We start from the raw sequence: 21729 nt of genomic DNA, 5'->3' as shown, positions 1-21729 counted from the left end.
GGCTTATAGGATTGTCTTATTGGAAGAGTGCAGTGAGTTTTTTTCTTGCTCTAGCCACTATTGGCCTCAGCTCTGTGCATTTTTTGGTTCCTAATATCTTTCTCACCCTTTAGATGAAAAAGCAGCATGGGGTCAGGATGGCCGAGTGGTCTAAGGCGCTGCGTTAAGGCCGCAGTCTCTCCTGGAGGCGTGTGTTCGAATCCCACTTCTGACAAAACTTGAATTCCATTTTCTCTCTCAGTTCCTTGAGAATCTCAGCTAAAAATTGGCAATGTAAATAATATCTGAATAAGTACCAAACTTCAGTTTCAACTGCAAATGCATTTGCCCTATTCTATCTTTAACGTTAATGTAATATTCTTCTAGCACTCGTGGTGTTTTATATTTGTTTTGTGGGGTACTTTAAAAATCTTTTTTATGAAAGAAATGGGTTACATTAAGTCTTGTGATGTTTTAGGTTTCCAATAAGGAGGTTTTAAATTTTATGTCACGTCATTTTCAGATGCTTCATTCAAGAGATGTTTCCACTATAGAATGCAGAGCAAGGGCAAAAATACAAGTGATAGAGCGAGTGAGTGAGAAGGAGTGTTGTGGAAGGAGAGAATGAAACAAAGACAGAGTGAGTGAACGGCAGGGAGGCATAGAAGAGGAGTCTAGTAGTGAAGGAGACCTGCTTTTCCCTGCTCTTGACCTCCCACCCATCCCCAAACAACCACAAACATACCTTCTGTGCAAAGTTGGTATGCAGAATTTCACGCCTCAGCAAGTGAGGGTGAGTCCCAGGCCAGGGGCTAAAGAGCAAAAGAGTGCCTGTGCTCAGACTTTCCCTGCTAGGGATAGTTTATCTGGAACAAGGCCTACTCTCTTGTATCCAGCAAGGATCTAGAAATCCTGCATGAATCTGCAAGGCACATTGGCAGCATAAATTTGCATAAACTGCCCCACCTATTGCCGTCCTACTTCCTGTGCTGTAGTTGTTTGTGTAGAGAGAGAGGTCGCAGGCAAGGAAATGTTGTGAGTCGGATACAGGACCCTAAATAGCTGGTGAGAGGTATGTGGTGTTCTAAAAGCATGAAAACTGTATACCTGTGAAATAAAGTGCTTTCGTATGTGTTCTTCTGTGTTTATTGTCCTGTGCATAAAGTTGCACCTTGTGTTTGAAGGTTTAAATTATTTCAGGCTTGCATTGAGGTAGACGTTTCTGAGTAACTTTTATTAATTTCTTAAAAGCATATACTGTCAGGATGGCTGAGAGGTCTAAGGCGCTGTGTTTAGGCCACAGTCTCCTTTGGAGGCGTGGATTCGAATCCCACTTCTGACATGCCTTTTGGAGATTTAATCTCCTTTATCAGGTTAACATCTGATGGAAGTTGCATCTGTTGGTCTTCACTTGGCACGTTATTCCGTTCTCCTCTTGTCAAGAGAGATGGGGTTTCTCATATATTTAGGTTCTATAACGTCTTGCTGACAAAGCGCAATCCTTACCAAATGAGCATAGGACCCATGTAAGAGGTCATCTGGAAGAGTCATGCTCTTGTATGCCCTGGCCAGACGGGCCCAGCAAATTTGGAAGAATGCCATTCATCTGGTAGACAACTGGACTCCAGCACACTTACAGCAATTTCCTCAGGGCTTTGATCAGGGGCTGCTTAAATTTGCATACTCCACCCTATGTTGTGACTTTGAGATCCCTTGTTGAAATTGCTTTAGCCAGCCAAGAGGTGGCTATTGTCTCAATTTCAAAGCAGCTTTGAGCCGTTCAAGTGGCTGGTGAATAGCACTTTCTCTTTGTTCGCCTCAAAGTTCTAAAGAGTTCTCCATAGGTCCTGCTCTGTACAGATTGTTCAAAGATCTGTTGGAAGTGCATATAATAGGATAAATAAATTGAGGGCATTCCTTTTCAGTACCTCACCTGCATGGCTGTCTGGCCTCTGGAAGATGCTGGGAAAGCAAGTCAGGATGGCCGAGTGGTCTAAGGCGCTGCGTTCAGGTCGCAGTCTCCTCTGGAGGCGTGGGTTCAAATCCCACTTCTGACAGTCCTCTGTTTACTCTAATTTTTTTCTTGAGAAATATGATCATTTCCCTCGCAGTGGCTTATAGGATTGTCTTCTTGGAAGAGTGCAGTGAGTTTTTTTCTTGCTCTAGCCACTATTGGCCTAAGCTCTGTGCATTTTTTGGTTCCTAATATCTTTCTCACCCTTTAGATGAAAATGCAGCATGGGGTCAGGATGGCCGAGTGGTCTAAGGCGCTGCGTTAAGGCCGCAGTCTCTCCTGGAGGCGTGGGTTCGAATCCCACTTCTGACAAAACTTGAATTCCATTTTCTCTCTCAGTTCCTTTAGAATCTCAGCTAAAAATTGGCAATGTAAATAATATCTGAATAAGTACCAAACTTCAGTTTCAACTGCAAATGCATTTGCCCTATTCTATCTTTAACGTTAATGTAATATTCTTCTAGCACTCGTGGTGTTTTATATTTGTTTTGTGGGGTACTTTAAAAATCTTTTTTATGAAAGAAATGGGTTACATTAAGTCTTGTGATGTTTTAGGTTTCCAATAAGGAGGTTTTAAATTTTATGTCACGTCATTTTCAGATGCTTCATTCAAGAGATGTTTCCACTATAGAATGCAGAGCAAGGGCAAAAATACAAGTGATAGAGCGAATGAGTGAGAAGGAGTGTTGTGGAAGGAGAGAATGAAACAAAGACAGAGTGAGTGAACGGCAGGGAGGCATAGAAGAGTAGTCTAGTAGTGAAGGAGACCTGCTTTTCCCTGCTCTTGACCTCCCACCCATCCCCAAACAACCACAAACATACCTTCTGTGCAAAGTTGGTGTGCAGAATTTCATGCCTCAGCAAGTGAGGGTGAGTCCCAGGCCAGGGGCTAAAGAGCAAAAGAGTGCCTGTGCTCAGACTTTCCCTGCTAGGGATAGTTTATCTGGAACAAGGCCTACTCTCTTGTATCCAGCAAGGATCTAGAAATCCTGCATGAATCTGCAAGGCACATTGGCAGCATAAATTTGCATAAACTGCCCCACCTATTGCCTTCCTACTTCCTGTGCTGTAGTTGTTTGTGTAGAGAGAGAGGTCGCAGGCAAGGAAATGTTGTGAGTCGGATACAGGACCCTAAATAGCTGGTGAGAGGTATGTGGTGTTCTAAAAGCATGAAAACTGTATACCTGTGAAATAAAGTGCTTTCGTATGTGTTCTTCTGTGTTTATTGTCCTGTGCATAAAGTTGCACCTTGTGTTTGAAGGTTTAAATTATTTCAGGCTTGCATGGACGTTTCTGAGTAACTTTTATTCATTTATTAAAAGCCTATACTGTCAGGATGGCCGAGAGGTCTAAGGCGCTGTGTTTAGGCCACAGTCTCCTTTGGAGGCGTGGGTTCGAATCCCACTTCTGACATGCCTTTTGGAGATTTAATCTCCTTTATCAGGTTAACATCTGATGGAAGTTGCATCTGTTGGTCTTCACTTGGCACGTTATTCCGTTCTCCTCTTGTCAAGAGAGATGGGGTTTCTCATATATTTAGGTTCTATAACGTCTTGCTGACAAAGCGCAATCCTTACCAAATGAGCATAGGACCCATGTAAGAGGTCATCTGGAAGAGTCATGCTCTTGTATGCCCTGGCCAGACGGGCCCTGCAAATTTGGAAGAATGCCATTCATCTGGTAGACAACTGGACTCCAGCACACTTACAGCAATCTCCTCAGGGCTTTGATCAGGGGCTGCTTAAATTTGCATACTCCACCCTATGTTGTGACTTTGAGATCCCTTGTTGAAATTGCTTTAGCCAGCCAAGAGGTGGCTATTGTCTCAATTTCAAAGCAGCTTTGAGCCGTTCAAGTGGCTGGTGAATAGCACTTTCTCTTTGTTTGCCTCAAAGTTCTAAAGAGTTCTCCATAGGTCCTGCTCTGTACAGATTGTTCAAAGATCTGTTGGAAGTGCATATAATAGGATAAATAAATTGAGGGCATTCCTTTTCAGTACCTCACCTGCATGGCTGTCTGGCCTCTGGAAGATGCTGGGAAAGCAAGTCAGGATGGCCGAGTGGTCTAAGGCGCTGCGTTCAGGTCGCAGTCTCCTCTGGAGGCGTGGGTTCAAATCCCACTTCTGACAGTCCTATGTTAACTCTAATTTTTTTCTTGAGAAATATGATCATTTCCCTCGCAGTGGCTTATAGGATTGTCTTCTTGGAAGAGTGCAGTGAGTTTTTTTCTTGCTCTAGCCACTATTGGCCTAAGCTCTGTGCATTTTTTGGTTCCTAATATCTTTCTCACCCTTTAGATGAAAAAGCACCATGGGGTCAGGATGGCCGAGTGGTCTAAGGCGCTGCGTTAAGGCCGCAGTCTCTCCTGGAGGCGTGGGTTCGAATCCCACTTCTAACAAAACTTGAATTCCATTTTCTCTCTCAGTTCCTTTAGAATCTCAGCTAAAAATTGGCAATGTAAATAATATCTGAATAAGTACCAAACTTCAGTTTCAACTGCAAATGCATTTGCCCTATTCTATCTTTAACGTTAATGTAATATTCTTCTAGCACTCGTGGTGTTTTATATTTCTTTTGTGGGGTACTTTAAAAATCTTTTTTATGAAAGAAATGGGTTACATTAAGTCTTGTGATGTTTTAGGTTTCCAATAAGGAGGTTTTAAATTTTATGTCACATCATTTTCAGATGCTTCATTCAAGAGATGTTTCCACTATAGAATGCAGAGCAAGGGCAAAAATACAAGTGATAGAGCGAGTGAGTGAGAATGAGTGTTGTGGAAGGAGAGAATGAAACAATGACAGAGTGAGTGAACGGCAGGGAGGCATAAAAGAGGAGTCTAGTAGTGAAGGAGACCTGCTTTTCCCTGCTCTTGACCTCCCACCCATCCCCAAACAACCACAAACATACCTTCTGTGCAAAGTTGGTATGCAGAATTTCATGCCTCAGCAAGTGAGGGTGAGTCCAAGGCCAGGGGCTAAAGAGCAAAAGAGTGCCTGTGCTCAGACTTTCCCTGCTAGGGATAGTTTATCTGGAACAAGGCCTACTCTCTTGTATCCAGCAAGGATCTAGAAATCCTGCATGTATCTGCAAGGCACATTGGCAGCATAAATTTGCATAAACTGCCCCACCTATTGCCTTCCTACTTCCTGTGCTGTAGTTGTTTGTGTAGAGAGAGAGGTCGCAGGCAAGGAAATGTTGTGAGTCGGATACAGGACCCTAAATAGCTGGTGAGAGGTATGTGGTGTTCTAAAAGCATGAAAACTGTATACCTGTGAAATAAAGTGCTTTCGTATGTGTTCTTCTGTGTTTATTGTCCTGTGCATAAAGTTGCACCTTGTGTTTGAAGGTTTAAATTATTTCAGGCTTGCATGGAGGTAGACGTTTCTGAGTAACTTTTATTCATTTATTAAAAGCCTATACTGTCAGGATGGCCGAGAGGTCTAAGGCGCTGTGTTTAGGCCACAGTCTCCTTTGGAGGCGTGGGTTCGAATCCCACTTCTGAAATGCCTTTTGGAGATTTAATCTCCTTTATCAGGTTAACATCTGATGGAAGTTGCATCTGTTGGTCTTCACTTGGCACGTTATTCCGTTCTCCTCTTGTCAAGAGAGATGGGGTTTCTCATATATTTAGGTTCTATAACGTCTTGCTGACAAAGCGCAATCCTTACCAAATGAGCATAGGACCCATGTAAGAGGTCATCTGGAAGAGTCATGCTCTTGTATGCCCTGGCCAGACGGGCCCTGTAAATTTGGAAGAATGCCATTCATCTGGTAGACAACTGGACTCCAGCACACTTACAGCAATCTCCTCAGGGCTTTGATCAGGGGCTGCTTAAATTTGCCTACTCCACCCTATGTTGTGACTTTGAGATCCCTTGTTGAAATTGCTTTAGCCAGCCAAGAGGTGGCTATTGTCTCAATTTCAAAGCAGCTTTGAGCCGTTCAAGTGGCTGGTGAATAGCACTTTCTCTTTGTTTGCCTCAAAGTTCTAAAGAGTTCTCCATAGGTCCTGCTCTGTACAGATTGTTCAAAGATCTGTTGGAAGTGCATATAATAGGATAAATAAATTGAGGGCATTCCTTTTCAGTACCTCACCTGCATGGCTGTCTGGCCTCTGGAAGATGCTGGGAAAGCAAGTCAGGATGGCCGAGTGGTCTACGGCGCTGCGTTCAGGTCGCAGTCTCCTCTGGAGGCGTGGGTTCAAATCCCACTTCTGACAGTCCTGTGTTTACTCTAATTTTTTTCTTGAGAAATATGATCATTTCCCTCGCAGTGGCTTATAGGATTGTCTTCTTGGAAGAGTGCAGTGAGTTTTTTTCTTGCTCTAGCCACTATTGGCCTAAGCTCTGTGCATTTTTTGGTTCCTAATATCTTTCTCACCCTTTAGATGAAAAAGCACCATGGGGTCAGGATGGCCGAGTGGTCTAAGGCGCTGCGTTAAGGCCGCAGTCTCTCCTGGAGGCGTGGGTTCGAATCCCACTTCTGACAAAACTTGAATTCCATTTTTTCTCTCAGTTCCTTTAGAATCTCAGCTAAAAATTGGCAATGTAAATAATATCTGAATAAGTACCAAACTTCAGTTTCAACTGCAAATGCATTTGCCCTATTCTATCTTTAACGTTAATGTAATATTCTTCTAGCACTCGTGGTGTTTTATATTTGTTTTGTGGGGTACTTTAAAAATCTTTTTTATGAAAGAAATGGGTTACATTAAGTCTTGTGATGTTTTAGGTTTACAATAAGGAGGTTTTAAATTTTATGTCACGTCATTTTCAGATGCTTCATTCAAGAGATGTTTCCACTATAGAATGCAGAGCAAGGGCAAAAATACAAGTGATAGAGCGAGTGAGTGAGAAGGAGTGTTGTGGAAGGAGAGAATGAAACAAAGACAGAGTGAGTGAATGGCAGGGAGGCATAGAAGAGGAGTCTAGTAGTGCAGGAGACCTGCTTTTCCCTGCTCTTGACCTCCCACCCATCCCCAAACAACCACAAACATACCTTCTGTGCAAAGTTGGTATGCAGATTTTCACGCCTCAGCAAGTGAGGGTGAGTCCCAGGCCAGGGGCTAAAGAGCAAAAGAGTGCCTGTGCTCAGACTTTCCCTACTAGGGATAGTTTATCTGGAACAAGGCCTACTCTCTTGTATCCAGCAAGGATCTAGAAATCCTGCATGAATCTGCAAGGCACATTGGCAGCATAAATTTGCATAAACTGCCCCACCTATTGCCTTCCTACTTCCTGTGCTGTAGTTGTTTGTGTAGAGAGAGAGGTCGCAGGCAAGGAAATGTTGTGAGTCGGATACAGGACCCTAAATAGCTGGTGAGAGGTATGTGGTGTTCTAAAAGCATGAAAACTGTATACCTGTGAAATAAAGTGCTTTCGTATGTGTTCTTCTGTGTTCATTGTCCTGTGCATAAAGTTGCACCTTGTGTTTGAAGGTTTAAATTATTTCAGGCTTGCATGGAGGTAGACGTTTCTGAGTAACTTTTATTCATTTCTTAAAAGCCTATACTGTCAGGATGGCCGAGAGGTCTAAGGCGCTGTGTTTAGACCACAGTCTCCTTTGGAGGCGTGGGTTCGAATCCCACTTCTGACATGCCTTTTGGAGATTTAATCTCCTTTATCAGGTTAACATCTGATGGAAGTTGCATCTGTTGGTCTTCACTTCGCACGTTATTCCGTTCTCCTCTTGTCAAGAGAGATGGGGTTTCTCATATATTTAGGTTCTATAACGTCTTGCTGACAAAGCGCAATCCTTACCAAATGAGCATAGGACCCATGTAAGAGGTCATCTGGAAGAGTCATGCTCTTGTATGCACTGGCCAGACGGGCCCTGCAAATTTGGAAGAATGCCATGCATCTGGTAGACAACTGGACTCCAGCACACTTACAGCAATTTCCTTAGGGCTTTGATCAGGGGCTGCTTAAATTTGCATACTCCACCCTATATTGTGACTTTGAGATCCCTTGTTGAAATTGCTTTAGCCAGCCAAGAGGTGGCTATTGTCTCAATTTCAAAGCAGCTTTGAGCCGTTCAAGTGGCTGGTGAATAGCACTTTCTCTTTGTTCGCCTCAAAGTTCTAAAGAGTTCTCCATAGGTCCTGCTCTGTACAGATTGTTCAAAGATCTGTTGGAAGTGCATATAATAGGATAAATAAATTGAGGGCATTCCTTTTCAGTACCTCACCTGCATGGCTGTCTGGCCTCTGGAAGATGCTGGGAAAGAAAGTCAGGATGGCCGAGTGGTCTAAGGCGCTGCGTTCAGGTCGCAGTCTCCTCTGGAGGCGTGGGTTCAAATCCCACTTCTGACAGTCCTGTGTTTACTCTAATTATTTTCTTGAGAAATATGATCATTTCCCTCGCAGTGGCTTATAGGATTGTCTTCTTGGAAGAGTGCAGTGAGTTTTTTTCTTGCTCTAGCCACTATTGGCCTCAGCTCTGTGCATTTTTTGGTTCCTAATATCTTTCTCACCCTTTAGATGAAAAAGCAGCATGGGGTCAGGATGGCCGAGTGGTCTAAGGCGCTGCGTTAAGGCCGCAGTCTCTCCTGGAGGCGTGGGTTCGAATCCCACTTCTGACAAAACTTGAATTCCATTTTCTCTCTCAGTTCCTTTAGAATCTCAGCTAAAAATTGGCAATGTAAATAATATCTGAATAAGTACCAAACTTCAGTTTCAACTGCAAATGCATTTGCCCTATTCTATCTTTAACGTTAATGTAATATTCTTCTAGCACTCGTGGTGTTTTATATTTGTTTTGTGGGGTACTTTAAAAATCTTTTTTATGAAAGAAATGGGTTACATTAAGTCTTGTGATGTTTTAGGTTTCCAATAAGGAGGTTTTAAATTTTATGTCACGTCATTTTCAGATGCTTCATTCAAGAGATGTTTCCACTATAGAATGCAGAGCAAGGGCAAAAATACAAGTGATAGAGCGAGTGAGTGAGAAGGAGTGTTGTGGAAGGAGAGAATGAAACAAAGACAGAGTGAGTGAATGGCAGGGAGGCATAGAAGAGGAGTCTAGTAGTGAAGGAGACCTGCTTTTCCCTGCTCTTGACCTCCCACCCATCCCCAAACAACCACAAACATACCTTCTGTGCAAAGTTGGTATGCAGAATTTAACGCCTCAGCAAGTGAGGGTGAGTCCCAGGCCAGGGGCTAAAGAGCAAAAGAGTGCCTGTGCTCAGACTTTCCCTGCTAGGGATAGTTTATCTGGAACAAGGCCTACTCTCTTGTATCCAGCAAGGATCTAGAAATCCTGCATGAATCTGCAAGGCACATTGGCAGCATAAATTTGCATAAACTGCCCCACCTATTGCCTTCCTACTTCCTGTGCTGTAGTTGTTTGTGTAGAGAGAGAGGTCGCAGGCAAGGAAATGTTGTGAGTCGGATACAGGACCCTAAATAGCTGGTGAGAGGTATGTGGTGTTCTAAAAGCATGAAAACTGTATACCTGTGAAATAAAGTGCTTTCGTATGTGTTCTTCTGTGTTTATTGTCCTGTGCATAAAGTTGCACCTTGTGTTTGAAGGTTTAAATTATTTCAGGCTTGCATGGAGGTAGACGTTTCTGAGTAACTTTTATTCATTTATTAAAAGCCTATACTGTCAGGATGGCCGAGAGGTCTAAGGCGCAGTGTTTAGGCCACAGTCTCCTTTGGAGGCGTGGGTTCGAATCCCACTTCTGACATGCCTTTTGGAGATTTAATCTCCTTTATCAGGTTAACATCTGATGGAAGTTGCATCCGTTGGTCTTCACTTGGCACGTTATTCCGTTCTCCTCTTGTCAAGAGAGATGGGGTTTCTCATATATTTAGGTTCTATAACGTCTTGCTGACAAAGCGCAATCCTTACCAAATGAGCATAGGACCCATGTAAGAGGTCATCTGGAAGAGTCATGCTCTTGTATGCCCTGGCCAGACGGGCCCTGTAAATTTGGAAGAATGCCATTCATCTGGTAGACAACTGGACTCCAGCACACTTACAGCAATCTCCTCAGGGCTTTGATCAGGGGCTGCTTAAATTTGCATACTCCACCCTATGTTGTGACTTTGAGATCCCTTGTTGAAATTGCTTTAGCCAGCCAAGAGGTGGCTATTGTCTCAATTTCAAAGCAGCTTTGAGCCGTTCAAGTGGCTGGTGAATAGCACTTTCTCTTTCTTTGCCTCAAAGTTCTAAAGAGTTCTCCATAGGTCCTGCTCTGTACAGATTGTTCAAAGATCTGTTGGAAGTGCATATAATAGGATAAATAAATTGAGGGCATTCCTTTTCAGTACCTCACCTGCATGGCTGTCTGGCCTCTGGAAGATGCTGGGAAAGCAAGTCAGGATGGCCGAGTGGTCTAAGGCGCTGCGTTCAGGTCGCAGTCTCCTCTGGAGGCGTGGGTTCAAATCCCACTTCTGACAGTCCTGTGTTTACTCTAATTTTTTTCTTGAGAAATATGATCATTTCCCTCGCAGTGGCTTATAGGATTGTCTTCTTGGAAGAGTGCAGTGAGTTTTTTTCTTGCTCTAGCCACTATTGGCCTAAGCTCTGTGCATTTTTTGGTTCCTAATATCTTTCTCACCCTTTAGATGAAAAAGCACCATGGGGTCAGGATGGCCAAGTGGTCTAAGGCGCTGCGTTAAGGCCGCAGTCTCTCCTGGAGGCGTGGGTTCGAATCCCACTTCTGACAAAACTTGAATTACATTTTCTCTCTCAGTTCCTTTAGAATCTCAGCTAAAAATTGGCAATGTAAATAATATCTGAATAAGTACCAAACTTCAGTTTCAACTGCAAATGCATTTGCCCTATTCTATCTTTAACGTTAATGTAATATTCTTCTAGCACTCGTGGTGTTTTATATTTCTTTTGTGGGGTACTTTAAAAATCTTTTTTATGAAAGAAATGGGTTACATTAAGTCTTGTGATGTTTTAGGTTTCCAATAAGGAGGTTTTAAATTTTATGTCACGTCATTTTCAGATGCTTCATTCAAGAGATGTTTCCACTATAGAATGCAGAGCAAGGGCAAAAATACAAGTGATAGAGCGAGTGAGTGAGAAGGAGTGTTGTGGAAGGACAGAATGAAACAAAGACAGAGTGAGTGAACGGCAGGGAGGCATAGAAGAGTAGTCTAGTAGTGAAGGAGACCTGCTTTTCCCTGCTCTTGACCTCCCACCCATCCCCAAACAACCACAAACATACCTTCTGTGCAAAGTTGGTATGCAGAATTTCACGCCTCAGCAAGTGAGGGTGAGTCCCAGGCCAGGGGCTAAAGAGCAAAAGAGTGCCTGTGCTCAGACTTTCCCTGCTAGGGATAGTTTATCTGGAACAAGGCCTACTCTCTTGTATCCAGCAAGGATCTAGAAATCCTGCATGAATCTGCAAGGCACATTGGCAGCATAAATTTGCATAAACTGCCCCACCTATTGCCTTCCTACTTCCTGTGCTGTAGTTGTTTGTGTAGAGAGAGAGGTCGCAGGCAAGGAAATGTTGTGAGTCGGATACAGGACCCTAAATAGCTGGTGAGAGGTATGTGGTGTTCTAAAAGCATGAAAACTGTATACCTGTGAAATAAAGTGCTTTCGTATGTGTTCTTCTGTGTTTATTGTCCTGTGCATAAAGTTGCACCTTGTGTTTGAAGGTTTAAATTATTTCAGGCTTGCATGGAGGTAGACGTTTCTGAGTAACTTTTATTCATTTCTTAAAAGCCTATACTGTCAGGATGGCCGAGAGGTCTAAGGCGCTGTGTTTAGGCCACAGTCTCCTTAGGAGGCGTGGGTTCGGATCCCACTTCTGACATGCCTTTTGGAGATTTAATCTCCTTTATCTGGTTAACATCTGATGGAAGTTGCATCTGTTGGTCTTCACTTGGCACGTTATTCCGTTCTCCTCTTGTCAAGAGAGATGGGGTTTCTCATATATTTAGGTTCTATAACGTCTTGCTGACAAAGCGCAATCCTTACCAAATGAGCATAGGACCCATGTAAGAGGTCATCTGGAAGAGTCATGCTCTTGTATGCCCTGGCCAGATGGGCCCTGCAAATTTGGAAGAATGCCATGCATCTGGTAGACAACTGGACTCCAGCACACTTACAGCAATTTCCTTAGGGCTTTGATCAGGGGCTGCTTAAATTTGCATACTCCACCCTATGTTGTGACTTTGAGATCCCTTGTTGAAATTGCTTTAGCCAGCCAAGAGGTGGCTATTGTCTCAATTTCAAAGCAGCTTTGAGCCGTTCAAGTGGCTGGTGAATAGCACTTTCTCTTTGTTCGCCTCAAAGTTCTAAAGAGTTCTCCATAGGTCCTGCTCTGTACAGATTGTTCAAAGATCTGTTGGAAGTGCATATAATAGGATAAATAAATTGAGGGCATTCCTTTTCAGTACCTCACCTGCATGGCTGTCTGGCCTCTGGAAGATGCTGGGAAAGCAAGTCAGGATGGCCGAGTGGTCTAAGGCGCTGCGTTCAGGTCGCAGTCTCCTCTGGAGGTGTGGGTTCAAATCCCACTTCTGACAGTCCTGTGTTTACTCTAATTTTTTTCTTGAGAAATATGATCATTTCCCTCGCAGTGGCTTATAGGATTGTCTTCTTGGAAGAGTGCAGTCAGTTTTTTTCTTGCTCTAGCCACTATTGGCCTAAGCTCTGTGCATTTTTTGGTTCCTAATATCTTTCTCACCCTTTCGATGAAAAAGCAGCATGGGGTCAGGATGGCCGAGTGGTCTAAGGCGCTGCGTTAAGGCCGCAGTCTCTCCTGGAGGCGTGGGTTCAAATCCCACTTCTGACAAAACTTGAATTCCATTTTCTCTCTCAGTTCCTTTAGAATCTCAGCTAAAAATTGGCAATGTAAATAATATCTGAATAAGTACCAAACTTCAGTTTCAACTGCAAATGCATTTGCCCTATTCTATCTTTAACGTTAATGTAATATTCTTCTAGCACTCGTGGTGTTTTATATTTGTTTTGTGGGGTACTTTAAAAATCTTTTTTATGAAAGAAATGGGTTACATTAAGTCTTGTGATGTTTTAGGTTTACAATAAGGAGGTTTTAAATTTTATGTCACGTCATTTTCAGATGCTTCATTCAAGAGATGTTTCCACTATAGAATGCAGAGCAAGGGCAAAAATACAAGTGATAGAGCGAGTGAGTGAGAAGGAGTGTTGTGGAAGGAGAGAATGAAACAAAGACAGAGTGAGTGAATGGCAGGGAGGCATAGAAGAGGAGTCTAGTAGTGCAGGAGACCTGCTTTTCCCTGCTCTTGACCTCCCACCCATCCCCAAACAACCACAAACATACCTTCTGTGCAAAGTTGGTATGCAGATTTTCACGCCTCAGCAAGTGAGGGTGAGTCCCAGGCCAGGGGCTAAAGAGCAAAAGAGTGCCTGTGCTCAGACTTTCCCTGCTAGGGATAGTTTATCTGGAACAAGGCCTACTCTCTTGTATCCAGCAAGGATCTAGAAATCCTGCATGAATCTGCAAGGCACATTGGCAGCATAAATTTGCATAAACTGCCCCACCTATTGCCTTCCTACTTCCTGTGCTCTAGTTGTTTGTGTAGAGAGAGAGGTCGCAGGCAAGGAAATGTTGTGAGTCAGATACAGGACCCTAAATAGCTGGTGAGAGGTATGTGGTGTTCTAAAAGCATGAAAACTGTATACCTGTGAAATAAAGTGCTTTCGTATGTGTTCTTCTGTGTTCATTGTCCTGTGCATAAAGTTGCACCTTGTGTTTGAAGGTTTAAATTATTTCAGGCTTGCATGGAGGTAGACGTTTCTGAGTAACTTTTATTCATTTCTTAAAAGCCTATACTGTCAGGATGGCCGAGAGGTCTAAGGCGCTGTGTTTAGACCACAGTCTCCTTTAGAGGCGTGGGTTCGAATCCCACTTCTGACATGCCTTTTGGAGATTTAATCTCCTTTATCAGGTTAACATCTGATGGAAGTTGCATCTGTTGGTCTTCACTTCGCACGTTATTCCGTTCTCCTCTTGTCAAGAGAGATGGGGTTTCTCATATATTTAGGTTCTATAACGTCTTGCTGACAAAGCGCAATCCTTACCAAATGAGCATAGGACCCATGTAAGAGGTCATCTGGAAGAGTCATGCTCTTGTATGCACTGGCCAGACGGGCCCTGCAAATTTGGAAGAATGCCATGCATCTGGTAGACAACTGGACTCCAGCACACTTACAGCAATTTCCTTAGGGCTTTGATCAGGGGCTGCTTAAATTTGCATACTCCACCCTATGTTGTGACTTTGAGATCCCTTGTTGAAATTGCTTTAGCCAGCCAAGAGGTGGCTATTGTCTCAATTTCAAAGCAGCTTTGAGCCGTTCAAGTGGCTGGTGAATAGCACTTTCTCTTTGTTCGCCTCAAAGTTCTAAAGAGTTCTCCATAGGTCCTGCTCTGTACAGATTGTTCAAAGATCTGTTGGAAGTGCATATAATAGGATAAATAAATTGAGGGCATTCCTTTTCAGTACCTCACCTGCATGGCTGTCTGGCCTCTGGAAGATGCTGGGAAAGAAAGTCAGGATGGCCGAGTGGTCTAAGGCGCTGCGTTCAGGTCGCAGTCTCCTCTGGAGGCGTGGGTTCAAATCCCACTTCTGACAGTCCTGTGTTTACTCTAATTATTTTCTTGAGAAATATGATCATTTCCCTCGCAGTGGCTTATAGGATTGTCTTCTTGGAAGAGTGCAGTGAGTTTTTTTCTTGCTCTAGCCACTATTGGCCTCAGCTCTGTGCATTTTTTGGTTCCTAATATCTTTCTCACCCTTTAGATGAAAAAGCAGCATGGGGTCAGGATGGCCGAGTGGTCTAAGGCGCTGCGTTAAGGCCGCAGTCTCTCCTGGAGGCGTGGGTTCGAATCCCACTTCTGACAAAACTTGAATTCCATTTTCTCTCTCAGTTCCTTTAGAATCTCAGCTAAAAATTGGCAATGTTAATAATATCTGAATAAGTACCAAACTTCAGTTTCAACTGCAAATGCATTTGCCCTATTCTATCTTTAACGTTAATGTAATATTCTTCTAGCACTCGTGGTGTTTTATATTTGTTTTGTGGGGTACTTTAAAAATCTTTTTTATGAAAGAAATGGGTTACATTAAGTCTTGTGATGTTTTAGGTTTCCAATAAGGAGGTTTTAAATTTTATGTCACGTCATTTTCAGATGCTTCATTCAAGAGATGTTTCCACTATAGAATGCAGAGCAAGGGCAAAAATGCAAGTGATAGAGCGAGTGAGTGAGAAGGAGTGTTGTGGAAGGAGAGAATGAAACAAAGACAGAGTGAGTGAACGGCAGGGAGGCATAGAAGAGGAGTCTAGTAGTGAAGGAGACCTGCTTTTCCCTGCTCTTGACCTCCCACCCATCCCCAAACAACCACAAACATACCTTCTGTGCAAAGTTGGTATGCAGAATTTCACGCCTCAGCAAGTGAGGGTGAGTCCCAGGCCAGGGGCTAAAGAGCAAAAGAGTGCCTGTGCTCAGACTTTCCCTGCTAGGGATAGTTTATCTGGAACAAGGCCTACTCTCTTGTATCCAGCAAGGATCTAGAAATCCTGCATGAATCTGCAAGGCACATTGGCAGCATAAATTTGCATAAACTGCCCCACCTATTGCCTTCCTACTTCCTGTGCTGTAGTTGTTTGTGTAGAGAGAGAGGTCGCAGGCAAGGAAATGTTGTGAGTCGGATACAGGACCCTAAATAGCTGGTGAGAGGTATGTGGTGTTCTAAAAGCATGAAAACTGTATACCTGTGAAATAAAGTGCTTTCGTATGTGTTCTTCTGTGTTTATTGTCCTGTGCATAAAGTTGCACCTTGTGTTTGAAGGTTTAAATTATTTCAGGCTTGCATGGAGGTAGACGTTTCTGAGTAACTTTTATTCATTTCTTAAAAGCCTATACTGTCAGGATGGCCGAGAGGTCTAAGGCGCTGTGTTTAGGCCACAGTCTCCTTTGGAGGCGTGGGTTCGAATCCCACTTCTGACATGCCTTTTGGAGATTTAATCTCCTTTATCAGGTTAACATCTGATGGAAGTTGCATCTGTTGGTCTTCACTTGGCACATTATTCCGTTCTCCTCTTGTCAAGAGAGATGGGGTTTCTCATATATTTAGGTTCTATAACGTCTTGCTGACAAAGCGCAATCCTTACCAAATGAGCATAGGACCCATGTAAGAGGTCATCTGGAATAGTCATGCTCTTGTATGCACTGGCCAGACGGGCCCTGCAAATTTGGAAGAATGCCATGCATCTGCTAGACAACTGGACTCCAGCACACTTACAGCAATTTCCTTAGGGCTTTGATCAGGGGCTGCTTAAATTTGCATACTCCACCCTATGTTGTGACTTTGAGATCCCTTGTTGAAATTGCTTTAGCCAGCCAAGAGGTGGCTATTGTCTCAATTTCAAAGCAGCTTTGAGCCGTTCAAGTGGCTGGTGAATAGCACTTTCTCTTTGTTTGCCTCAAAGTTCTAAAGAGTTCTCCATAGGTCCTACTCTGTACAGATTGTTCAAAGATCTGTTGGAAGTGCATATAATAGGATAAATAAATTGAGGGCATTCCTTTTCAGTACCTCACCTGCATGGCTGTCTGGCCTCTGGAAGACGCTGGGAAAGCAAGTCAGGATGGCCGAGTGGTCTAAGGCGCTGCGTTCAGGTCGCAGTCTCCTCTGGAGGCGTGGGTTCAAATCCCACTTCTGACAGTCCTGTGTTTACTCTAATTTTTTTCTTGAGAAATATGATCATTTCCCTCGCAGTGGCTTATAGGATTGTCTTCTTGGAAGAGTGCAGTGAGTTTTTTTCTTGCTCTAGCCACTATTGGCCTAAGCTCTGTGCATTTTTTGGTTCCTAATATCTTTCTCACCCTTTAGATGAAAAAGCAGCATGGGGTCAGGATGGCCGAGTGGTCTAAGGCGCTGCGTTAAGGCCGCAGTCTCTCCTGGAGGCGTGGGTTCGAATCCCACTTCTGACAAAACTTGAATTCCATTTTCTCTCTCAGTTCCTTTAGAATCTCAGCTAAAAATTGGCAATGTAAATAATATCTGAATAAGTACCAAACTTCAGTTTCAACTGCAAATGCATTTGCCCTATTCTATCTTTAACGTTAATGTAATATTCTTCTAGCACTCGTGGTGTTTTATATTTGTTTTGTGGGGTACTTTAAAAATCTTTTTTATGAAAGAAATGGGTTACATTAAGTCTTGTGATGTTTTAGGTTTCCAATAAGGAGGTTTTAAATTTTATGTCACGTCATTTTCAGATGCTTCATTCAAGAGATGTTTCCACTATAGAATGCAGAGCAAGGGCAAAAATACAAGTGATAGAGCGAGTGAGTGAGAAGGAGTGTTGTGGAAGGAGAGAATGAAACAAAGACAGAGTGAGTGAATGGCAGGGAGGCATAGAAGAGGAGTCTAGTAGTGAAGGAGACCTGCTTTTCCCTGCTCTTGACCTCCCACCCATCCCCAAACAACCACAAACATACCTTCTGTGCAAAGTTGGTATGCAGAATTTCACGCCTCAGCAAGTGAGGGTGAATCCCAGGCCAGGGGCTAAAGAGCAAAAGAGTGCCTGTGCTCAGACTTTCCCTGCTAGGGATAGTTTATCTGGAACAAGGCCTACTCTCTTGTATCCAGCAAGGATCTAGAAATCCTGCATGAATCTGCAAGGCACATTGGCAGCATAAATTTGCATAAACTGCCCCACCTATTGCCTTCCTACTTCCTGTGCTGTAGTTGTTTGTGTAGAGAGAGAGGTCGCAGGCAAGGAAATGTTGTGAGTCGGATACAGGACCCTAAATAGCTGGTGAGAGGTATGTGGTGTTCTAAAAGCATGAAAACTGTATACCTGTGAAATAAAGTGCTTTCGTATGTGTTCTTCTGTGTTTATTGTCCTGTGCATAAAGTTGCACCTTGTGTTTGAAGGTTTAAATTATTTCAGGCTTGCATGGAGGTAGACGTTTCTGAGTAACTTTTATTCATTTCTTAAAAGCCTATACTGTCAGGATGGCCGAGAGGTCTAAGGCGCTGTGTTTAGGCCACAGTCTCCTTTGGAGGCGTGGGTTCGAATCCCACTTCTGACATGCCTTTTGGAGATTTAATCTCCTTTATCAGGTTAACATCTGATGGAAGTTGCATCTGTTGGTCTTCACTTGGCACGTTATTCCGTTCTCCTCTTGTCAAGAGAGATGGGGTTTCTCATATATTTAGGTTCTATAACGTCTTGCTGACAAAGCGCAATCCTTACCAAATGAGCATAGGACCCATGTAAGAGGTCATCTGGAATAGTCATGCTCTTGTATGCACTGGCCAGACGGGCCCTGCAAATTTGGAAGAATGCCATGCATCTGCTAGACAACTGGACTCCAGCACACTTACAGCAATTTCCTTAGGGCTTTGATCAGGGGCTGCTTAAATTTGCATACTCCACCCTATGTTGTGACTTTGAGATCCCTTGTTGAAATTGCTTTAGCCAGCCAAGAGGTGGCTATTGTCTCAATTTCAAAGCAGCTTTGAGCCGTTCAAGTGGCTGGTGAATAGCACTTTCTCTTTGTTTGCCTCAAAGTTCTAAAGAGTTCTCCATAGGTCCTGCTCTGTACAGATTGTTCAAAGATCTGTTGGAAGTGCATATAATAGGATAAATAAATTGAGGGCATTCCTTTTCAGTACCTCACCTGCATGGCTGTCTGGCCTCTGGAAGACGCTGGGAAAGCAAGTCAGGATGGCCGAGTGGTCTAAGGCGCTGCGTTCAGGTCGCAGTCTCCTCTGGAGGCGTGGGTTCAAATCCCACTTCTGACAGTCCTGTGTTTACTCTAATTATTTTCTTGAGAAATATGATCATTTCCCTCGCAGTGGCTTATAGGATTGTCTTCTTGGAAGAGTGCAGTGAGTTTTTTTCTTGCTCTAGCCACTATTGGCCTCAGCTCTGTGCATTTTTTGGTTCCTAATATCTTTCTCACCCTTTAGATGAAAAAGCAGCATGGGGTCAGGATGGCCGAGTGGTCTAAGGCGCTGCGTTAAGGCCGCAGTCTCTCCTGGAGGCGTGGGTTCGAATCCCACTTCTGACAAAACTTGAATTCCATTTTCTCTCTCAGTTCCTTTAGAATCTCAGCTAAAAATTGGCAATGTAAATAATATCTGAATAAGTACCAAACTTCAGTTTCAACTGCAAATGCATTTGCCCTATTCTATCTTTAACGTTAATGTAATATTCTTCTGGCACTCGTGGTGTTTTATATTTGTTTTGTGGGGTACTTTAAAAATCTTTTTTATGAAAGAAATGGGTTACATTAAGTCTTGTGATGTTTTAGGTTTCCAATAAGGAGGTTTTAAATTTTATGTCACGTCATTTTCAGATGCTTCATTCAAGAGATGTTTCCACTATAGAATGCAGAGCAAGGGCAAAAATACAAGTGATAGAGCGAGTGAGTGAGAAGGAGTGTTGTGGAAGGAGAGAATGAAACAAAGACAGAGTGAGTGAATGGCAGGGAGGCATAGAAGAGGAATCTAGTAGTGAAGGAGACCTGCTTTTCCCTGCTCTTGACCTCCCACCCATCCCCAAACAACCACAAACATACCTTCTGTGCAAAGTTGGTATGCAGAATTTCACGCCTCAGCAAGTGAGGGTGAGTCCCAGGCCAGGGGCTAAAGAGCAAAAGAGTGCCTGTGCTCAGACTTTCCCTGCTAGGGATAGTTTATCTGGAACAAGGCCTACTCTCTTGTATCCAGCAAGGATCTAGAAATCCTGCATGAATCTGCAAGGCACATTGGCAGCATAAATTTGCATAAACTGCCCCACCTATTGCCTTCCTACTTCCTGTGCTGTAGTTGTTTGTGTAGAGAGAGAGGTCGCAGGCAAGGAAATGTTGTGAGTCAGATACAGGACCCTAATTAGCTGGTGAGAGGTATGTGGTGTTCTAAAAGCATGAAAACTGTATACCTGTGAAATAAAGTGCTTTCGTATGTGTTCTTCTGTGTTTATTGTCCTGTGCATAAAGTTGCACCTTGTGTTTGAAGGTTTAAATTATTTCAGGGTTGCATGGAGGTAGACGTTTCTGAGTAACTTTTATTCATTTCTTAAAAGCATATACTGTCAGGATGGCCGAGAGGTCTAAGGCGCTGTGTTTAGGCCACAGTCTCCTTTGGAGGCGTGGGTTCGATTCCCACTTCTGACATGCCTTTTGGAGATTTAATCTCCTTTATCAGGTTAACATCTGATGGAAGTTGCATCTGTTGGTCTTCACTTGGCACGTTATTCCGTTCTCCTCTTGTCAAGAGAGATGGGGTTTCTCATATATTTAGGTTCTATAACGTCTTGCTGACAAAGCGCAATCCTTACCAAATGAGCATAGGACCCATGTAAGAGGTCATCTGGAAGAGTCATGCTCTTGTATGCCCTGGCCAGACGGGCCCAGCAAATTTGGAAGAATGCCATGCATCTGGTAGACAACTGGACTCCAGCACACTTACAGCAATTTCCTTAGGGCTTTGATCAGGGGCTGCTTAAATTTGCATACTCCACCCTATGTTGTGACTTTGAGATCCCTTGTTGAAATTGCTTTAGCCAGCCAAGAGGTGGCTATTGTCTCAATTTCAAAGCAGCTTTGAGCCGTTCAAGTGGCTGGTGAATAGCACTTTCTCTTTGTTCGCCTCAAAGTTCTAAAGAGTTCTCCATAGGTCCTGCTCTGTACAGATTGTTCAAAGATCTGTTGGAAGTGCATATAATAGGATAAATAAATTGAGGGCATTCCTTTTCAGTACCTCACCTGCATGGCTGTCTGGCCTCTGGAAGATGCTGGGAAAGCAAGTCAGGATGGCCGAGTGGTCTAAGGCGCTGCGTTCAGGTCGCAGTCTCCTCTGGAGGCGTGGGTTCAAATCCCACTTCTGACAGTCCTGTGTTTACTCTAATTTTTTTCTTGAGAAATATGATCATTTCCCTCGCAGTGGCTTATAGGATTGTCTTCTTGGAAGAGTGCAGTGAGTTTTTTTCTTGCTCTAGCCACTATTGGCCTAAGCTCTGTGCATTTTTTGGTTCCTAATATCTTTCTCACCCTTTAGATGAAAAAGCACCATGGGGTCAGGATGGCCGAGTGGTCTAAGGCGCTGCGTTAAGGCCGCAGTCTCTCCTGGAGGCGTGGGTTCGAATCCCACTTCTGACAAAACTTGAATTCCATTTTCTCTCTCAGTTCCTTTAGAATCTCAGCTAAAAATTGGCAATGTAAATAATATCTGAATAAGTACCAAACTTCAGTTTCAACTGCAAATGCATTTGCCCTATTCTATCTTTAACGTTAATGTAATATTCTTCTAGCACTCGTGGTGTTTTATATTTCTTTTGTGGGGTACTTTAAAAATCTTTTTTATGAAAGAAATGGGTTACATTAAGTCTTGTGATGTTTTAGGTTTCCAATAAGGAGGTTTTAAATTTTATGTCACGTCATTTTCAGATGCTTCATTCAAGAGATGTTTCCACTATAGAATGCAGAGCAAGGGCAAAAATACAAGTGATAGAGCGAGTGAGTGAGAAGGAGTGTTGTGGAAGGACAGAATGAAACAAAGACAGAGTGAGTGAACGGCAGGGAGGCGTAGAAGAGTAGTCTAGTAGTGAAGGAGACCTGCTTTTCCCTGCTCTTGACCTCCCACCCATCCCCAAACAACCACAAACATACCTTCTGTGCAAAGTTGGTATGCAGAATTTCACGCCTCAGCAAGTGAGGGTGAGTCCCAGGCCAGGGGCTAAAGAGCAAAAGAGTGCCTGTGCTCAGACTTT

The 21729-nt window shown here is 43.4% G+C and overlaps 25 non-coding genes across 25 annotated transcripts; all 25 read left to right on the top strand.

Annotated features, from left to right (window-relative positions):
- The first annotated feature begins 1953 nt into the window (after positions 1 to 1953).
- On the top strand, positions 1954 to 2036 carry TRNAL-CAG (transfer RNA leucine (anticodon CAG)). The gene has a single exon. It is a non-coding gene; the product is annotated as a tRNA-Leu (tRNA).
- A 186-nt stretch (positions 2037 to 2222) lies between these two features.
- On the top strand, positions 2223 to 2305 carry TRNAL-AAG (transfer RNA leucine (anticodon AAG)). Its single transcript has one exon. It is a non-coding gene; the product is annotated as a tRNA-Leu (tRNA).
- A 1018-nt stretch (positions 2306 to 3323) lies between these two features.
- On the top strand, positions 3324 to 3406 carry TRNAL-UAG (transfer RNA leucine (anticodon UAG)). Its single transcript has one exon. It is a non-coding gene; the product is annotated as a tRNA-Leu (tRNA).
- A 632-nt stretch (positions 3407 to 4038) lies between these two features.
- Positions 4039 to 4121, top strand: TRNAL-CAG (transfer RNA leucine (anticodon CAG)). Its single transcript has one exon. It is a non-coding gene; the product is annotated as a tRNA-Leu (tRNA).
- A 186-nt stretch (positions 4122 to 4307) lies between these two features.
- Positions 4308 to 4390, top strand: TRNAL-AAG (transfer RNA leucine (anticodon AAG)). Its single transcript has one exon. It is a non-coding gene; the product is annotated as a tRNA-Leu (tRNA).
- A 2008-nt stretch (positions 4391 to 6398) lies between these two features.
- Positions 6399 to 6481, top strand: TRNAL-AAG (transfer RNA leucine (anticodon AAG)). The gene has a single exon. It is a non-coding gene; the product is annotated as a tRNA-Leu (tRNA).
- A 1024-nt stretch (positions 6482 to 7505) lies between these two features.
- TRNAL-UAG (transfer RNA leucine (anticodon UAG)) lies at positions 7506 to 7588 on the top strand. Its single transcript has one exon. It is a non-coding gene; the product is annotated as a tRNA-Leu (tRNA).
- Positions 7589 to 8220: 632 nt separating this feature from the next.
- Positions 8221 to 8303, top strand: TRNAL-CAG (transfer RNA leucine (anticodon CAG)). The gene has a single exon. It is a non-coding gene; the product is annotated as a tRNA-Leu (tRNA).
- Positions 8304 to 8489: 186 nt separating this feature from the next.
- On the top strand, positions 8490 to 8572 carry TRNAL-AAG (transfer RNA leucine (anticodon AAG)). The gene has a single exon. It is a non-coding gene; the product is annotated as a tRNA-Leu (tRNA).
- Positions 8573 to 10311: 1739 nt separating this feature from the next.
- On the top strand, positions 10312 to 10394 carry TRNAL-CAG (transfer RNA leucine (anticodon CAG)). Its single transcript has one exon. It is a non-coding gene; the product is annotated as a tRNA-Leu (tRNA).
- Positions 10395 to 10580: 186 nt separating this feature from the next.
- TRNAL-AAG (transfer RNA leucine (anticodon AAG)) lies at positions 10581 to 10663 on the top strand. The gene has a single exon. It is a non-coding gene; the product is annotated as a tRNA-Leu (tRNA).
- Positions 10664 to 12402: 1739 nt separating this feature from the next.
- Positions 12403 to 12485, top strand: TRNAL-CAG (transfer RNA leucine (anticodon CAG)). The gene has a single exon. It is a non-coding gene; the product is annotated as a tRNA-Leu (tRNA).
- A 186-nt stretch (positions 12486 to 12671) lies between these two features.
- On the top strand, positions 12672 to 12754 carry TRNAL-AAG (transfer RNA leucine (anticodon AAG)). Its single transcript has one exon. It is a non-coding gene; the product is annotated as a tRNA-Leu (tRNA).
- A 1024-nt stretch (positions 12755 to 13778) lies between these two features.
- TRNAL-UAG (transfer RNA leucine (anticodon UAG)) lies at positions 13779 to 13861 on the top strand. Its single transcript has one exon. It is a non-coding gene; the product is annotated as a tRNA-Leu (tRNA).
- Positions 13862 to 14493: 632 nt separating this feature from the next.
- TRNAL-CAG (transfer RNA leucine (anticodon CAG)) lies at positions 14494 to 14576 on the top strand. The gene has a single exon. It is a non-coding gene; the product is annotated as a tRNA-Leu (tRNA).
- A 186-nt stretch (positions 14577 to 14762) lies between these two features.
- TRNAL-AAG (transfer RNA leucine (anticodon AAG)) lies at positions 14763 to 14845 on the top strand. The gene has a single exon. It is a non-coding gene; the product is annotated as a tRNA-Leu (tRNA).
- A 1024-nt stretch (positions 14846 to 15869) lies between these two features.
- On the top strand, positions 15870 to 15952 carry TRNAL-UAG (transfer RNA leucine (anticodon UAG)). Its single transcript has one exon. It is a non-coding gene; the product is annotated as a tRNA-Leu (tRNA).
- Positions 15953 to 16584: 632 nt separating this feature from the next.
- TRNAL-CAG (transfer RNA leucine (anticodon CAG)) lies at positions 16585 to 16667 on the top strand. The gene has a single exon. It is a non-coding gene; the product is annotated as a tRNA-Leu (tRNA).
- Positions 16668 to 16853: 186 nt separating this feature from the next.
- On the top strand, positions 16854 to 16936 carry TRNAL-AAG (transfer RNA leucine (anticodon AAG)). Its single transcript has one exon. It is a non-coding gene; the product is annotated as a tRNA-Leu (tRNA).
- Positions 16937 to 17960: 1024 nt separating this feature from the next.
- TRNAL-UAG (transfer RNA leucine (anticodon UAG)) lies at positions 17961 to 18043 on the top strand. The gene has a single exon. It is a non-coding gene; the product is annotated as a tRNA-Leu (tRNA).
- A 632-nt stretch (positions 18044 to 18675) lies between these two features.
- Positions 18676 to 18758, top strand: TRNAL-CAG (transfer RNA leucine (anticodon CAG)). Its single transcript has one exon. It is a non-coding gene; the product is annotated as a tRNA-Leu (tRNA).
- Positions 18759 to 18944: 186 nt separating this feature from the next.
- TRNAL-AAG (transfer RNA leucine (anticodon AAG)) lies at positions 18945 to 19027 on the top strand. Its single transcript has one exon. It is a non-coding gene; the product is annotated as a tRNA-Leu (tRNA).
- Positions 19028 to 20051: 1024 nt separating this feature from the next.
- On the top strand, positions 20052 to 20134 carry TRNAL-UAG (transfer RNA leucine (anticodon UAG)). The gene has a single exon. It is a non-coding gene; the product is annotated as a tRNA-Leu (tRNA).
- Positions 20135 to 20766: 632 nt separating this feature from the next.
- On the top strand, positions 20767 to 20849 carry TRNAL-CAG (transfer RNA leucine (anticodon CAG)). Its single transcript has one exon. It is a non-coding gene; the product is annotated as a tRNA-Leu (tRNA).
- Positions 20850 to 21035: 186 nt separating this feature from the next.
- TRNAL-AAG (transfer RNA leucine (anticodon AAG)) lies at positions 21036 to 21118 on the top strand. The gene has a single exon. It is a non-coding gene; the product is annotated as a tRNA-Leu (tRNA).
- The last annotated feature ends 611 nt before the right edge of the window (positions 21119 to 21729 follow it).

This window comes from Triturus cristatus, chromosome 6, assembly GCF_964204655.1.
Source record: "Triturus cristatus chromosome 6, aTriCri1.1, whole genome shotgun sequence".
Lineage (NCBI taxonomy): Eukaryota > Metazoa > Chordata > Amphibia > Caudata > Salamandridae > Triturus > Triturus cristatus.
This window is presented reverse-complemented; position numbering and strand designations above follow the sequence as displayed.